We start from the raw sequence: 7,081 nt of genomic DNA, 5'->3' as shown, positions 1-7,081 counted from the left end.
CCAGGTACAACTTTCAAAGTCATACCTACAATGAGCCACTTTCTCCATCCAGATCCTGCTTCTTAAAACAAATGGCAACTCTCAAAACAGTACTACCTTACTGGGGACTACATGCCTTTGACAATGTCTCTTCATAATCCTCAATACACTTTATCTAGGTGGAGATCTTGGCTTTATGTACATGAAAATAGCCTCCAGGCATCTAGCAATGGCTCACCATAGAAGCTCCAAGAATGTGGTCCTGTGTGGAGTCACCCTGGATCAAGCTCACAACATGAGGGATTGAAAAGAACACTGCTTCCGTGTCTCCTTGACTTTCAGATTTGTGTTAATCAATATTAAATACCTAATGAAAAATATAGCAGATGTTGAGTTGCTCCTAGTGCAAGCAAAAGCATAGCTTAGGTATCTGTGAACTGGGATTTCACTTTTTCTCACCTCAGGTTGAAAAAGTCAGAGTGACACATTTCTCCTAAGCTTGGAAAAAAATACATTGTCGTCAAAAAGAGACAGAGTAAGAAGTGAAATCATATTAAAACCAGCAAACAAGCAGCATTTACAGAAACTTTCCATCCTCTGCTCTGCTTCCTAAACTAAACTTCACCACAGCTACAAGACATTATGAGAACCTGCTGGCCCGTGAGAAATTAGGTCGCTTAACCAATCATTTTATCTATATAAAGCTAAACAATTAGTTTGACCCACTTTTGCCCACTAAAATGCCTGACTCATAGATTTGCTTGACTGGTTGGCATTTTATAAACACTATGAGTCCAGAAGGCAATCAGAACTATCCTTATTTTTAAAATTATCCTTTCGTTTAAATGCATCAAATGTAAAAGTAAAAATAGTTTTGTAGTTACCATTATCTCTTTTCTCATCTTGTTTAACCATATCCTCCACATGGCTCAAGAAAGGTAAAGAAGGTGCTTAACCTTACATGAAAATATCATGTTCTTCTAAAAGGTTAATGATTTAAAAATCTGGGTGAAATACAATGCTTTTAAGCTATATCCAATTACAGATATACAGCCTAGAATACAGCTCTTGTTTTATTTTAGAGTTGATATTTTGATGTTACATTAAGATGACTACAACCAATGTGCATTAGAGCAGCATCTTGAGAAAGCTGTCTTTCAGATACTAAACTCTGAATATAGGTGTAATGCTACACCCTGTGATAAGTCACCAAAATACTGTAAACACTGGGCGTGGTTGAAACCTGCTGGTTTCAGAGAGACCAGTAACTCATTGAAGTGTTTTTAGACTTCCCAGCAATTCCTGTGTCAGTCTATGAGGGCAATATAACTGGTATACTTCCCAAGAAGAGTGTTGAATAGATTGCTTGATTTACTTCTTGTGAATCCCAGACCATGATAGATTATATTAAAACACATCTGTGAACAGAAGGACCAAGCAGACAGCTTAAGTCCACAGTGGCTATCTTCTCAGAAGGCTTAATTACTCTTGTTCAGGTCTGCACTAAATAAATAAAGTTGTCTACTTTTTGTGGAATGTGCTGTTTGGTGTGTGGATAGAGGCTCATGTGTTGAACAATGGCCAGCTTTACAGAGGGGCACTTCTTTCTACACCTCTTTAAAGACTGTGACTTACAAAGCTCACACACCTCCCACAACCTCAAGCTATGATGATTTGGTTTTGTTGACATTGTAGCTCACTAGTCTGAAATATAAGCTTTTGGAAGTCAGGGATAACTAAGGATCTCATGACCCTGTTTCTAGAGTGTGATGGGATTTAAAAGATTTGGAATCCTAGCACAATTCATTCATCCAAAAACAGTAGCTTTGTAGGAAAGACAGGCGACTTCTCAAATTTCTGTCATTGATTTACCCCAGAATACAGGCTAAAATGGACTAGGAAACATAGTTCATCTTTCTGGTGACTAATGACATGTGTGTGAGTTAACTTGGACAACTTAGCAGGCTCTGGAATTACCTGGGTTAAAAATCACTGGCAATATCTGTGAGGGAGTTTTAATACTGAGTTAATGGAAGGGGGCCCACAGCATCTCATGGGCATGTTTCAGGGACTAAGTAAAGGGAGAAAGCAAGTGTAGCATCAGGGATCATCTCCTCTATTTCCTGACAGTGGCTACAATGTGACCAGCTGATGGGAGGGTTGAAGGACTGAATAAAGGGAGAAAGTAAGTGTGGCATCAGGGATCATCTCCTCTGGTTTCCTGACTGTGGATACAATGTGACCTGACGCTTCACACCCTGCCCACCATCCCTTTCTGCCAGCGTTGACTGTACCCTCAAATTATGAACCCAAACAAACCCTTCCTTCTGTTAAATTGTTTTTGTCAGATATTCTTTCACATTGACAAGGAATGAGACTAACAACAGGCAAAGGATGAGGGGATGGAATTTGGCTAAAACTCTCTCTGTGTGTTTCCTCTTAGCACAGAGCTCGGAGGAGACACTGCCCAAAGACACGATCACTGAACCATTGTTGAACCATTGTGTTCATCCTCTTCCCTTTAACCATTCATAGTTCTCTCTCTCTCTCTCTCTCTCTCTCTCTCTCTCTCTCTCTCTCTCTCTCTCTCTGCAATAGCTAGAGACTTGAGCCAAGAAGCCCTTAAATGTGCATCACCACCACAGGCTGGCACACATCCATTATTGGTTGATTCTTTCATTTCTCAGCTACTCTGGGATGTCTGAGTGTGAAAAAGTCAGTATGCCTGAATTGAATTTAAGATTGCTTTATGTCAGTACGCATTTGTTTGTTTTTGAAATCAGTAACAAATGCAATATAAAATACTCTTGGCTGCTCAATTGTGTGCCTGTGCCTATCACTGTGTGCTGAGAGAAACCAAGCTCCCTTGTATTCAGGCAGCTTCCAGATTGAGGAGATGTAGTTTATTAAATGAATCAAATAATACAGGAGGCATGCCTCTAGGCACTTATGTTCCCTGCAAAAAGAAATTCTGGCATAGCTGGAGGGATAACAGTCTGAAAAGTGTTTAGCAAACAAGGACCTAAGTTCAGATCCCTGTCACCTGTCCAAAAGGCTGAGTGTGTGGATGCGTGTCTGTAATTTCATTTCTGGGGAACCAAACATGGGTAGATTCTTAGAGGTCACTAGACAGCTGCTCTGGCTTAATCGATGGGCTGCAAGTAAAATGAGAGACCCTGTCGAAGAAGAAGAAGAAGAAGAAGAAGAAGAAGAAGAAGAAGAAGAAGAAGAAGAAGAAGAAGAAGAAGAAGAAGAAGAAGAAGAAGGAAGAANGAAGAAGAAGAAGAAGGAAGAAGAAGAAGAAGAAGAAGAAGAAGAAGAAGAAGAAGAAGAAGAAGAAGAAGAAGAAGAAGAAGAAGAAGAAGAAAAGACACTTGAGGTAAGTGTGCATATGTAAGTCTGTATGCTTATGCACACAAACTTGTACTACAGACACATAGATGCAAATAATATTTCAGAAAAATAGAAGCACTACGGGCAGCAAGATGGCTCAGGGGGAAAAGATGCTTACTAACAAGCCTGCCATTTGGAGTTTAATCTTGGATCCACCTGGTGCTTGCTTGTGTGCCTGTGTGCGTGTGTGTGATGTGGATCTATGGATGGTTATTTCCACACAGCTCTGAAACAGGTAATGCCAGAGTCGTGAGGAAGGCTGGGTAGAAGGCAGTACACCAGTTATGTCACAGAAGTGGCCAGCTGGAATAGGAACTGAAATTTTAATTGTGATTTTGAAGTTGTAGTTGTGCTGTCCACAAACCAGAAAGTTCTAATCCCTCTGAAAAAAGCAATCATGCAGAGAAGGCTGACTGGATTAAATATCAGAAATTGTGTTTCCAATTAGTTCCACAAATCCCATGGATACAGACTAAAGTTGGGGGGGGGGACTAACTAGAAATATGCAAATTCAAATTTAAAAAGTCCACAACTTAATGAATGCAAAACTCATTATGATTTCAGAAAAGAATATCTTACTAATAAAACAAGTAAGTACTTGCTGTTCTCACTGTGTGAGGAAGAGTGGCTGGTCCCTGTAGGTCCCAGAGAGTACCAGCCCCAGGCTGCCTTCTCCCTTGATCCACTATCCTGGGTGGAAATTTGGAGATAAACCTCCACAAGGGGTAGGGGGCTATTGAAACTCTCAGTCCCACCCTACCCCCACTTGCCTCCTCACCTACTCCACTCTTTGTTTTGAAAAGGTACTACCCAGGTGAATTGGAACCGAAAGTGAGAGAAAATAAAGGGTAGAGGAAGGAAATGGTTCTCCTGCTGACCTGCTTGCTTTCCAAGCACGAGGCAGAATTTGATTACAAGAACCCATGTTAAAAATAAAATAAAATAAAGCAAAACAAAATCTGTAAGTAGTGACACAGACTTATAATCCTAGTTCTGGGGAGGGACACAGACATGATGGGTGAGCTCCATGCCAATGAAACATGCTGTCTCCTAAAACAAGGTTGTTCTCTGGCAAGCATACACACAACCGAACACACACACACACAGGTACACACACAAACACAAATACATACATACATACATACATACACACACATATACACACACACACATACCCACTACAGCCATACATACATACATACATACACACACACACATACCCACTACACACACATACACGAACATACATACACCCACATACATTCACATACACACATGCATACACACATATACATGCATACATATACACATACATACCCACTACAGACACACACACACACACATAAACACATACACACATACATACTCACATAAACGCACATATAGAAACACACACACACAGATAAAAACATAACCATGAAAATACTTCCTTGAATACAAGTTGAGGAAAGTTATTGCCCACAAACAGTTAAATAGTAGAAGAGAAAACCTAAAAACAATAATGGCTGCATTTCATTTTCCTCAAAATACATTGTGACCAGGAAGCCTGATTTTGCAAGCCTGAAGCCCAATGTGACCATGGCCTCTACTAAAGGTACATTGTGAGCTGTTCTGTCTGATGTGAACTTGCTGAGAATTCCACTCTTAGATAATCTGACATGAATTGGCCTTCTTCCAGTCACACCCTAACACTTTTCTTCAGGGCATTTGGCCTTATTATGCCCACAGTGGTGACTCCCCCTAGATTCAGTATTCACTTAGTCTAAACATTTAACCTTACTGGGAAAGCTTGCACATTTATTCTGAGAGATAATCCATTCTTTTTTTTTTTTTCCTTTTCTTTTTTTTTTTATTACATATTTTCCTCAATTACGTTAATCCATTCTTAACTGTTTCATTGTTACACTGATCTTCAGATGTCTCATAAACCTTTGATCTGACCACCTGAAATTCTTTGCCTAGGACACAGTGACCTCATGAGTTAGGGCCATGGTTTTGAGAAATTCTGCCTTTTTCTCCTAAATTTAAATACTCCATGGTCCTTGTGCTAGACCCTAAAGATAAACAAAGGTGGGCAGTACAGACCCAAGGTTGAAGCTACTTGGGAAGCTGAGGCAGGAGGAGCACACATTCATGCTAACCTGTTGCAAAGTTTTCTCAAGGTCTGCCTTGGCTAATTAGAAGGAACCTGCATTAAAAACTTTAAAACAACAATAAAAAAGAAGGCACTGGGGATATAACTCTGCAGTAGAGCATAGTGTTGACCCTGGTTTTTAATTCCCAGTAGGACCACATAAAAAGAAGATAGAAGAGAGAAGGAAAAGGGGAAGGGAGATAGTGAAGGAGGGAGAAATAAGAAGTAAGGGAGGGTGGAAGGAAAGGATGTGCAGAACTGAGGAGAAGAGAGGAAAAGAAGAAGGATTAGAACCAGTAAGCCACCATCTCCAGGAAGGGGCCAGGTGCAGAAAATTCAGTGAAGCATTTGCTATGGGGGGTGGGGTCAAGGAGGGACAGCAGAGGTGGGGAGAGGGTTTTCTATGGCTGGCCTAACAAATTATCCCAAACTAGGTAGGTTAAGCCAGTAGATCTTTTATGTCCTAAATTTTGGCATTTAGGAGTCCAAGCTTGACATCATGCCAGCAAGGCTCCTCCCTCCTTCCCTCCCTCCCTCCCTCCCTCCCTTACTTCCTTCTTTGAGGGACAATCTCCACACTTCTCTCCTCTATAGTGAGAACTTACAGAGTCATTACTCTAGTCTCCACAGTGGTAGGGCCTTTCCCCTTGAATAATGAAGGCCTCTAAGTACATTCTATTCTCACCAGAACATCAGTTATGCTGGACAAAGTCCTACCCTGCTCAAGGATAGCTCCATCTTAACTAGGAACATCTACAACAAGCCTATATTTAAATGAAGTCACATTCCCAGGTATTGGGTTAGAACTTAAACATATCTGTTTGGAGAACATCATTTAGCGCACAGTAGGTGACCAGGCAAACTGTCATAAAGGATTTTGTCACCCTAGAATCAGACATAATCTTAATGTAATTAATTCAGTATCAATACCAGGAGGCTGGGAGGATTATGAGTGAGACATGAGAAGAGGGCAGTCTTGGGGGAGGCTGCTATGGTTGGGGTAGGAAAAGTTCCCCACAAGTGCCTGTGTTTGAATCCTTGGTCTTCTGTTTTGGGAGACTGTAAAACCTCTGGGGCATAAGGCCTAATTGGAGGCATTGGGTCTTTGGGGGCCCACTTGAGGTTTACAACTAAGGCCCACTCTTTATCTCTATTCTTCTTGGTCTAAAAGCTGAGCAAGTAGCCACGGCACAATCCTGCCACCACAGGGCCACCCATGCTATGCCTTCCTCACTGTGGTGGAGTGTATTTCCTAAGTTACTTCCCGGCAGATAGTTAGTCACAGTGGCAAGCCCCTGAAATAGTCCACCTACCAGAGATATGGACGAAAACCATGGCCCTGGCATCACAAGTGAAAAAGATGCTAAGATGGCTACCTCCTCTGTGTTTTCCTGCTCTCCAGACAACACATCTGTCCACAAGCCCATGAGACAGTGCGTCCTTCATTATTCCTTTTACTTGGAGGGAAAAAAAAGATGTGTAAACTACAATCAATTACATATCTAGAATGTAATATGATAAAACTCTCAGAGATATAACACGAATTTGTTTGACTAGGGAGGGAGGAATCTGACC

The sequence above is a fragment of the Mus caroli genome, chromosome 8, assembly GCF_900094665.2.
Source record: "Mus caroli chromosome 8, CAROLI_EIJ_v1.1, whole genome shotgun sequence".
In the NCBI taxonomy this organism is placed as follows: domain Eukaryota; kingdom Metazoa; phylum Chordata; class Mammalia; order Rodentia; family Muridae; genus Mus; species Mus caroli.
This window is presented reverse-complemented; position numbering follows the sequence as displayed.